Source organism: Schistocerca cancellata, chromosome 2 (genome assembly GCF_023864275.1).
Source record: "Schistocerca cancellata isolate TAMUIC-IGC-003103 chromosome 2, iqSchCanc2.1, whole genome shotgun sequence".
In the NCBI taxonomy this organism is placed as follows: Eukaryota; Metazoa; Arthropoda; class Insecta; order Orthoptera; family Acrididae; genus Schistocerca; species Schistocerca cancellata.
In genome coordinates, this window is record NC_064627.1 from 610214715 (window position 1) to 610226864 (window position 12150).

The window sequence follows — 12150 nt, forward strand, 5'->3', positions numbered from 1 at the left end:
CTCAGTAGCTCGGTACGGGCTTTTGTTGAAGTTTCGAGAACATACCTTCACCAAGGAGTCAAGCAATATATTTCTCCCTCCTACGTATATCTCGCAAAGAGACCATGAGGATAAAATCAGAGAGATTAGAACCCACACAGCGGCATACCAACAATCCTTCTTTCCACGAACAATACGAGACTGGAATAGAACCGATAGAGGTACTCAAGGTACCCTCCGCCACACGCCGTCAGGTGGCTTGCGGATTATGGATGTTGATGTAGATGTAGAGCGTTGTGCTCTCCCCATGTTCCTCCATACTGCATACGATGACGTTATTGGCAATGGATGACTTGGCCGTCGGTCGCGTCCGATAGGTCCGTAATGACGAGAAAGAGAAACTGCACCTACCCTGCTTACCTTTATCACTTACACTTCAATATGTCATTAATATGCCTTCTGCGAGTTGTATTTCCCGCAATAGCCCAGAAAGTGTTTATTATTCACTTTGTAACAATAAATGCAGGAACTGACTACACGACACAACAGTAACTATGTAATGGCTGCTATACCACTGTAAGGCCTACACAGAATTATTATTATTATTTTTAGTGACAGTGGTCAGACGCAAAACATTGGCACTTCGAGGAAAATGTTATTCTAACATATTCAGGTATTTGACAGGTAGCCACTTTTTAGTACAGATTGAGGTCACAAAAACTTTTATTTATTTTCTTTGTTTAGCGATTATTCGCCTCACTTCAATTTGAGGAGATCTGTTACAAGTTCCGTAGTTACAAGGTTGAAGCGGAAAGAACTGCACCTCCGCAAATCACGATAAATCTAAATAATGGCACTGGAATTTCATTACAAACTGTAGCTCCATCCCTAAAATCAGCGAACCATTAGAGCAGCATGTCGCTAGTTGCGTGTGTGCCTCTTGTTCCTGAACAGTATGAGTCTAGGAGCGACCCGGGTATTTTAGACCCGTCGTTGAAACGAAATCTGTGTACATGCTTCAGTGTTTACGGCTTTTAGCCTACAGAGGATGATCCCAAGACTGCAGCCGAGGCTGTCCCCTCGGCAGCAAGTCGGCAGCTCCTCCTGGTGCTGGCGCGCTCCAATTTCCTGCCCTCGTTACGGGATCGTTTCCTTTATTTCCGCTCTTCTCTCACCCCCTCCTCCCCTCGTCCATTTCTAACACTGGCAGACCCTCCTCGGCTGAAGCCCTCTGTTCTCTCAACACAAAACACTTGCTCCGCAAAAATTTTTCATCAAAGAAAATCATTTAGCATTAATTTCGAGCTTTAATAATCTCACAACCAAAACCCAAACACTTGCAAGAGAATCAGGAAAAACAGCAACAACTAATGACAAATTTTTCAGAAATTAAGTTCAAAATTGTGGTAAGATGTGCCACCGACACCGTCATGGAATATCTCTTAATTCTTGTCGGACTGCCTTTCGCCTGGCCCAGTGCAGTAACTCAGAATGGCATGGACACAGCTAGTCGTTGAAAGTCCCCTGAAGATAAACTGAGCCATGCTACCTCTGTAGTCGGCCATAATTACGATTGTCGCCGGTGCAGAATTTTGTACACAAACTGATCTCTCGATAATGTTCCATAAACATTCGATAGGATGCATGCCGGGCGATATAGGTGGCCAGATCATTCACCCGAAATATTCAGAATGTTCATCAAACCAATCCCGAACAACTGTGACCAAGCGACAGCGCGCATTGTCATGGAAACGTGACTTCCGCGAATGGATGCTAGGAAGACTAGCAAAAAATAGCTGGGAAGGGGGGTAGACCAATGTAGAAGTTTTTAAATAAATATAAGCACAATGGCGTGAGACGTGCTATTAACACATGACACTATAGACTGACTCTTCCATCACACACTACCAAAGAGATTTATAATTAACCTGTTTCGATTGAAACATACTTGTAAAATGAAAGAGTAATAAGTCAAGCTTTTCTACAGCAAGAAATACTTAAAATCGTCAAGAAATAGATAGGAATACATAAAACAAAGAATGGAGGTTTCAGTGCAAATAGGTTTGCCAATACAGTACCACTCCTTACAGTGTGTGTAAATAAAGAGCAGTTAGTATACAATAAGATGATATAGAGAACATATAACATGTTTGGACAGATGACATAACTGATGAATCCAAAAGATGGTTAATTAAATTGATCCATAACGCTACTGGCCATTGATGTGCTCCGTTATTACAGTATGACGGGCAGGTGGAAACTTCTAAACCTACAAACATACTCCGTGGATATGACCGAAATTTATTTTTTGTTGCGTTCTTAGTCGTTGCACATCATCATACGTAGAGTATGAATGTCAAGAGTTAATCTGATCATTGGAATAGTTTGGTTTTTCGATTATTTAAAGTAGTCGAATTGTGTGAGTATCTTCCAAATGGCTCGTACGTAGTGCCACGTTATCAGAATTCGTTTTTTGAACAGTGTACTGCCAACGGAAGGTCATGCAGAGTTCGTGGGTTCTAATGAGGAAACTGCAACATCAACATTTAAAAATGGCTGATTTAATTTAAATTTGACGTATTTATCTTGAAGATGATGAAATTTGTCTGTTATATTTGCCAATTTCCAGATATTCCATTTATTACGTGTCGGCTGCTCGCGAGCAATTTCTGCTGTTCTCTCAAACTACTGGTCGCCCACCATTTGCCTACTGTGGCGTCTGTTAATGTACTTTTCTCTGCCGACATTCTTTGAGAAGAGTGAGGCATTGTGGCGGTTTTTGTGTATCATCAACATGGACAAGTCCAATGAATATGGATGATACCATACTCTATGGTGTTCTGCGGTTTGAATTCACTATATTTTTTTTAGCAGTTGCATTTATTTGTTTTTGTAAAAGATACTGACAATATTATACACATGTATAATGCATTATTCAAACTACAACTTCTCCCGGATAATTATTTTGTTCAAATTGCACAGGAATTCCACCTGACGTAGTGTAATAATGTTGACGGTAAGCTGTGTTCATATCACTAAAATTACATATCGTACATCAGAGCTTTTATAATTTTTGTCTTCGTTGGATTTAATTATTCTTAGCAAATTGATCATGAAAGGGAACCACAGAATACCATCCACGCACAACACTGATGTATGCTACCAAAAATATTTTTCTCCGTGATTCGTGCGTAGTTTAATTTTGGCCACATACATCAGCAATGAAATCTTATTCAACAATAAATACCATCAGCACTGTTCTTAGAAAATGCAGTCTGATTCGATTAATTTTTTTCTTTTATAAATAGAGTTCAGTACCACCGGTGCACATTTATTTCTTACACATCGGTATACTGAAAAATTTCAGTTTCAAGTAATTTAAATTTGCCGCTGTAATAAAAGTTAAGATGGCGGCCAACAAAAGATAGAGGATTTCCTTTTTAATTAAGATTTTCGTTTCCCCAATAAATCATTTAAATTGATGCTACCAATAAGAAAAATAATTAAATTAGTTTAACACAAACCCATGCTATTTTCAACTAGAAGTACAGACGAAGTTGTTATATAATCGCAACTAACAATGGCTGCGCATCTTGCAGCTATGATAAACAATTAATACAAAATTATAATTAATTAAAACAGGAAGTGAATTTTCAGTACTTAATCATAAATAGTTTTAACGCATTTGGCTCTATTTGTTTTTATCAGCAAATGAACATAAAAGTACAATGTTTTTCATTTAACAGACCTCAAATCCACACGTTCATATATATATATATATATATATATATATATATATCCGGATATATATATATATATATATATATATATATATATATATATATATATATATATCGTGGATGTTGTAGCATCAGTCAATGAGGAGCCAGGACGCTAGGAATGCTCTCTTAGTTTTGGATGTGGAGAAAATGTTCGAAACTCTGTAGTTTGATTATCGTGTGCTGTGCTACTGTATGCAGTTAAAAATGGAAGCACTTCAAAAGGAGAAAGCTGTGTAGCCAGCAGGGTGAGTCACCTAACGTTACGCGGAGTAAAATACAATCAACGTTTCGGCCATCAGCAGTTCTGTGAGATGTGCCTATACGGGGTGAGTCACCTAACGTTACCGCTGGATATATTTCGTAAACCACATCAAATACTGACGAATCGATTCCACAGACCGAACGTGAGGAGAGGGGCTAGTGTAATTGGCTAATACAAACAATAAAAAAATGCACGGAAATATGTTTTTTAACACAAACCTACGTTTTTTTAAATGGAACCCCGTTAGTTTTGTTAGCACATCTGAACATATAAACAAATACGTGATCAGTGCCGTTTGTTGCATTGTAAAATGTTAATTACATCCGGAGATATTGTAACCTAAAGTTGACGCTTGAGTACCACTCCTCCGCTGTTCGATCGTGTGTATAGGAGAGCACCGAATTACGTAGGGATCCGAAGGGAACTGTGATGGACCTTAGGTACAGAAGAGACTGAAACAACACATTACGTCCACATGCTAACACCTTTTTATTGGTCTTTTTCACTGACGCACATGTACATTACCATCAGGGGTGAGGAACACGTATACACGTGGTTTCCGTTTTCAATTACGGAGTGGAATAGAGTGTGTCCCGACATGTCAGGCCAATAGATGTTCAATGTGGTGGCCATCATTTGCTGCACACAACTGCAATCTCTGGCGTAATGAATGTCGTACACGCCGCAGTACATCTGGTGTAATGTCGCCGCAGGCTGCCAAAATACGTTGTTTCATATCCTCTGGGGTTGTAGGAACATCACGGTAGAAATTCTCCTTTAACGTACCCCACAGAAAGAAGTCCAGAGGTGTAAATTTGGAGAACGGGCTGGCCAATTTATGCGTCCTTCACGTCCTGTGAAACGCCCGTTTACCAATTGCGGAAAAGTTCGATATCGATGTATGGCTATTGTGATCAAAATGCCCAACGGGCGTGTGCTATGTATGCTGCTCGGTATCCTGGACGACATCATCCAAGTGTCCGGACCGTTCGCCGGATAGTTACGTTATTGAAGGACACAGGAAGTGTTCAGCCACATGTGAAACGTCAACCACGGCCTCCAACAAATGATGATGCCCAAGTAGGTGTTTTAGCTGCTGTCGCGGGTAATCCGCACATCAGTAACAGAGAAATTGCGCGAGAATCTGGAAGCTCAAAAACGTCGGCGTTGAGAATGCTACATCAACATCGATTGCACCCGTACAATATTTCTATGCACCAGAATAGCATGGCGACGACTTTGAACGTCGTGTACAGTTCTGCCATTGGGCACAAGAGAAACTGCGGGACGATTTTTTGCACGCGTTCTATTTAGCGTAATACGGAACGCCGTGCTGGATGCCAATGGCCACGTATCACTAGCAGTCGAGATGACGGGCGTCTTAGCCGCATGGCTACAACGGATCGTGCAGCCACGTCTCGATCCCTGAGTCAACAGATGGGGACGTTTGCAAGACAACAACCATCTACACGAACGGTTCGATGACGTTTGCAGCAGCACGGACTATCAGCTCGGAGACCATGGCTACGGTTAACCTTGACGCTGCATCACAGACAGGAGCGCCAGCGATGGTGTACTCAATGACGAACCTGGGTGCTCGAATGGCAAAACGTCATTTTTTCGGATGAATCCAGGTTCTGTTTACAGCATCATGATGGTCGCATCCGTGTTTGCGACATCGCGGTGAGAGGACGTAGGAAGCGTGTATTCGTCATCGCCATACTAGCGTATGACCGTGCGTGATGGTATGGGGTGCCATTGGTTACACGCCACGGTCACCTCTTGTTCGTATTGACGGCACTTTGAACAATGGACGTTACATTTCAGATGTGTTACGACCCGTGGCTCTACCCTTCATTCGATCCCTGCGAAACCCTACATTCAGCAGGATAATGCACGACCGCATGTTGCAGGCCCTCTACGGGCTTTCTTGATACAGAAAATGTTCGACTGCTGCCCTGGCCAGCGCATTCTCTAGTTCTCTCACCACTTGAAAACGTCTGGTCAATGGTGGCCGAGCAACTGGCTCGTCACAATACGCCAGTCACTACTCTTGATGAACTGTGGTATCGTGTTGAAGCTGCAAGGGCAGCTGTACCTGTACACGGCATCCAAGCTCTGTTTGACTCAATGCCCAGGCGTATCAAGGCCGTTATTACGGCCAGAGGTGGTTGTTCTGGGTACTGATTTCTCAGGATCTATGCATCCAAACTGCGTGAAAATGTAATCACATGTCAGTTCTAGTATAATATATTTGTCCAATGAATACCCGTTTAGCAACTGCATTTCTTCTTGGTGTAGCATTTTTAATGGCCAGTAGCGTACCTTTCCTTCGTAATAGTGTCATGCCGACTGCCAAAGCTGTTGAACCGAGGATGGTTGTGGTGGAGAGGTGATGGAGCAGTGCGGCAGCTAGACGGCGTGGCTGTCAGCGGCCGTGATGGATACTTGTGTTTACGGCTGCTGGCGGCAGGGCTCTGTTTACCGACTGCTAATGACGTGGCGGCTTCACGTAGTCTGGTAATCACTGGGATCCGCCGAACGAGTAGGCATTATTTAGCGGCGCGGCGCTACGCGGCCTGGCGGACTCAAATAATTAATACGCCGCGGGTGATCAGGCGCGCTCGAGCGTCATCGCAGGTGTGCGTGATACGCGCCGCGCGAAGCTCCGGTGACAGGTGCGACCGCTTGCAGCAGTCGCGCCACCGCCGCGTCACCCACGAACCGCACATCGCGGCCAGCCACGTGCCACTTGTTTCCGGCATCGTCAGTACGCTTCGCTGCCTGCAGAAGTTTGGGATCCTAAATAGTGCCTGCCGGCCGGAAAACATCGGCGCTACATATTTACCGACCCGACAGATGGTAATTTCGGTTCGCACGCGCAGCTTACTGGGACAATGTCTAATAGAGAGCTGTTGTGCGCTTCATAGTCTACTATTTTCCTATTAAAGCTGAAACTCTCGTGAGTCTAAAGGTTTCCAGAATGAATTTTCACTCTGCAGTTGCGTGTCCACGGATCTGAAATACTTTTGCAGATTAAAAACGTGTGTCAGGCCGGGAGTCGAAACTGGGGCCTTTGCCTTTTGCGGGGAAGTGCTCTACTGACTGAGCTATCCAAGCCAGAGGTGAACACATTCCACATTTAACCTACCCATGTTTACTTGTTGGCTACTCAGGCAGAACGGGCAGGCTCCTTTACTCCCATCCGAGCCTATCCATCCATGCCTTCCAAGGAGGCTAAGGAAATTTTGCTTCCCTGCCATTCTTACCGCTGTGCTTCGCTAAGTAACAGTTGATTATGCACGCTTACATTGTTGTGTTAGGAGTAGGGTTCAGAAGTTGATGAAAAGTATTTTATTACCCGTGTATCACGAGATATCAATGAAATACATATTCGTTTCGGGCCATTGTACCGAAGAAAACTATCCATTTTATTTGCCCTTTTTTCCATTTTCAGCGTATTTCAAGCTTATTTATCTTTTTCGTGATGAACGGTTTTGTCTGCAACTTCACCCTCTTTCGAGTAGCACTGGCTATTCGGAATTCGAACCAAGTCGCCTCTAATACATGTTTTCTGTAACGAGCAGAGCCCTCTCTGAAAATCGAGTTCCTTTGCACCTAAGAACCTGGTCTATTACACTGCTACGGCAATTGAAGTAAGGTTATGGAAGAGTAGTTTCGTAACCTTATCTTGTTTTAGCCAAAATTGACCGCTGTTATGCCAATTTTGATTACTTTGCTGATGATGGGTATTTCTGTTTCGCTGAATTCATTCTAAGTGGTCAAAATAGTTCGCTCTGAATACCCCGAATCTAGCAAACACGAAGTTATTTCTTTATATTACGCTAGTGTAAAAAGTACATGGCTCAAAGAAGAATCTTTTCTTTCGCACTAACTCTTCCCACTACGTTACGTAGCATAGTATAGCCATATTGTATTCCTATTTGTATCAATCTTTGCCCTAGGTTTAGAAAGCTGAGCGACCTCAATTCCTGAGAAGACATTTCCGCAAAATTGGCTGCCACTAAGTCATTGTCTTCTTTCAGAATATTTATGGAGTAGGGAAACTACTGATCAGTTTTATAAATATATTGTACCATAATAGACGTTCCCGAATGAGTGTTTAGCAACTTTTTATACAATTTGCATGCGAGACACCTACCGATTTATTTGAAGCTGCCTCGTAAACACCCGAAAACTTCTCCGACTTGGTCTCTGTTTCGTGATTGATATATATTCCTCAATTCTTAATTTATCCTTAATCTCCTTTAAGATTCTTTTTTTTTTTCATTTTTCTGCCCCAGCCATTGTGATAAATGAGCCGTAGTGAAGCTACCTACGCAAACGTACACCTAGCTACTCACGTTGGATTGATAGCTCTGCATCTAGTCAGGTGCAGCGAGCTGAACGGGTCCCGCAAAGCTTGCCAGGCTTGTGAAACCAAAGCTGATTTATCTTAACTGGTGTGCTTCAGTACTCATGTACACCTGTGTGTCCATTGTGGCAGGCTGAGCTGCTTAAATGCTTTCGACGAGAATAGATAGTGACCGACAGCCTGGAAGGAGAATTTGTACATCTCTAATCCAAGAACGAGTCCGCCGCTCGTGGTCTCGCGGTAGCGTTCTCGCTTCCCGAGCACAGGGTCCCGGTTTCGATTCCCGGCGGGGTCAGGGATTTTTCCTGCCTCGAGATGACTGGGTGTTGTTGTGTCATCTTCATCATCATCCCCATTACGGTCGGAGGAAGGCAATGGCTAACTACCTCCACTAGGACCTTGCCTAGTAAGGCGGCGCGGGTCTCCCACGTCGCTCCCCTACGCTCTGTAAAGAAGTATGGGACTCATCATCATCATCAATCCAAGCACGACTCACAGCCAACTCTCATCGATTTACTCGAGCCAGTACCTCATTTCCTACTTCCCAATCTGCACAGAAAGCTTCTTGGACACCTTACGGGGCTAGCACTCCTGGAAGAGAGGATATAGTAGAGACATAGTTTGCCCATAGCCTTGGAGATTGTTTCCAGAACGATTTTCATTCTGCAGTGGAGAATGCGATAATCTGAAACTTGGCTCGTATAATAAAACCATATGTTCGACTGGGATTCGAACGTGGGACCTTTGCCTTTCCTTTCTTCCAGGACTATTTTGACCTTGGTGATCTTTTTCGAGAAACTTTGAATCTGCTTCGAGATTCGTTGTGACATGTCCAGTTTCAGTTGGGAAATCAGTGTGTAAAAGCCAGTAGGTTTGCAGTGAGAGGCTTTGACTTTTCCGTCGATTGGTTCGCTCGAACACTGACTTTTGACACAATCCATGCTCATAGCGTTCCATACCTCCTTTACAACTGATAGATTTACTCTGGTTCCAAAAAATAAAAATAAGAAGTAAAGAAAAGAAGCCGATCTATTCGCGTGAGGCGCTTTTTGTCGGAGGTTTTTAATTTTTTGTTAATTCTTTTAATACGTACAGCAGCATGGCTAGATCTACTGGAAGTTGTAGGTGATCTTTCCTATTAGTGCAGCTATCGTTACGTGGACTTTGCTTCTCAAGAAGAATACTCGTCATTCACCAGTACCACGATTTTGTGAAAGGGCGCTGATGCCCACGCAGTTTAACGCCCAGCAGTTTTAAAACCGTCCATCCATCGTTTAAAAGGCCAACTTCTCAATGTCAGTGGTAGATACTAAGAATATCCCGTCACTTTCTTGATAATCATTATTGAACTTTGAATATAACTGGAACATATTGTACTGATGTGTTATCACCCCTGAGGTATAGCCTGATGGCCTTGGATTTTGAGCGGAAACATGTGTAGGCTCTGTCTCATTATTTTATGCCAGCTAGAACGCTTCAGAACAGTCTCTGCTGCAACCCTGCGGATTGATTTACTTGAATTTTCCTCAATAATTCCAGTAAAAGTGACGACATTTTCAGGAGTACTACAATTTGCCTGGGGCCAATATTTCCTGCTAGATGACCAGCCATGCTGCTTGTCACGTGGTGCTTGCGAATGGTTTTCGCATCGCTTCCTTCTGAACCATTAAATCGTTTTTAAAAACTGAGGCTTGTAGCCTGTGGTATTAAAGTACCATAAGAACACGTTGTTCAATGGGATGCATATCAACCTCTTCCTTCGGTAGGCTAGCCTCTTTCCTCATTTCAACAGTGGAACTGATAACCCTGAGCTACGGTAAATTGCTTATAGGCATTACGCATTGCGATTAAAGCGACGTCTCATAGGAATTTTTAGAACTATTTTTAAGCTTCTGTATAATATTCTCACAGCTATCACGATGAACATTACGTTTTTTGCACTCTATTGATCTTGGGTTTCGAGATATTTCTTTTTGAAATCAGTAACTCCTTCACTGGACACCCTGTAAGATGAAGATAAACGTACGAAAGTATTAACAGAGAAGTATTAACTTTTTGTGAAGTTATAGTTTTCTCTTGCCAGAAAAGAAGAATAAAGAAGAAGCTTCTTGCATCCTCATGAAAGCACATTGTCTCAAAGGAGCTACGTTCTTGTTGTGAACCGAAATTAGTATTCGGGTTTCCTGTCCAAATTATTTATGTGATTCACTTCGGTAAGATGGCTTAATAAGTTATTTGTGTGGTCTCGATCGCCTTAATGACGATTCTTTGTGTACAACATTCAAATAAATGAAACTCTAAATCCATAGGTTACTGAAATAAGTTTATCGCTCTGTGAATACCACTTCTGCTCAAACAGGACAGAAGTGCACTTTCTTAGAACTATCTGTAAATAGTACTCTAACTTTCATATAATCGTGGCCCCATACAAAAGTCACAACCGTTCCTGATACAGTGTGATCTTACGTTAGAATAGCAAATTTGCTATGGGAGAAATTCGTGACGGATCTAATTAATCAAGTACCGAAAGAAATTTTAGGTAAGGGTAAATGCATTAGATACTAGAATGACCAAACCTATCATTGTATTTGGGTAAATGCGGACGGTAGGGCGTTGCAAGCTGAAGAGTAGCATGATAAAGGAAACAGTTGTTTTGTGGCATCTGAACCTTGAAGCTTCCCGAGGAGTCGATTAGTCGATGAAATATCGGAAATTCTGTCAGAAATTCAATTAAATCACCAAACAAATGTCGGGGAAAGTACCCGAGAGAGAAGTCAACAGGCAATTCGTCAGATATTCAATACTTCTGTTCCCAATATTTTGTATTTGCCGCCCAATAACTTTCTGTCTGAATATCAGGATGAGCGCGAATTGCGATTCTTCAGTTATTTGTACCTGTGACAGACAGATGTCATCATGCTTCACAATACTGATGCGTGTAGGTGCTTAACGGCATGTGCGCCAGTATTGAGAAAACCACCGAACGGCGCCTTAACGACGGGCTCCTGCAATCCCGCAATGAAGAAACGTTTGGCGGGTTGCTGTACGCTCCTTTGTAGGCGACACTTAACTAGACCCAAACACGAGACGCCGAGCCTTCGTGAAACGATAACGCAGTGAAGTACAAGGAAGTTGTCTCTTTAAAATAAGCTCTTTTCAAAGCATAATATACTTCCTACCGAGAGGCTGTTTACAAAAACTCGTTGACGCAAGCACTGCAGTTACAGGTCATATAGGTGAAGTACATGGATGGGCCAGCCATATTTGAAAGTTGTCAGTGTTTCTACGTCATCTCTAAGTGATCGTACAGAGCTGTTGGTAGATAGGTTTATTCTTCGGCCATCGCGTACACTCTGTAAACTGAAGTACGTGACTTCTACACACCGCGATGCTGGGTCATTTGTACCTCACACCATTAGCGTAAAATTTTGGTTGTTTGTAGTGGTGCATTTTTCGGTCGTTTACGGATGAGAATTAAGTAAATTTGTTGTGTGATGTGACACTCAGAAAATTCGTCTTACAGGAACCATAGAAAAGAAAACCATCAGATTTATTAACTATACTAAATTTCAAACTGTTATCTGCAGTACAGGTTTTTACAGGAGAACTTCCTGATCTATTTATACTGTAAAAAACTTATAGCGAGTGCTTTCTCACATAGAACAACTAGCCTAGTATTCGCTGGGACTTGCCCACGAGGATTGTCCTCACGACTTCGATGGGTACCGAAACCCTCTTAGCTTTCATTAATT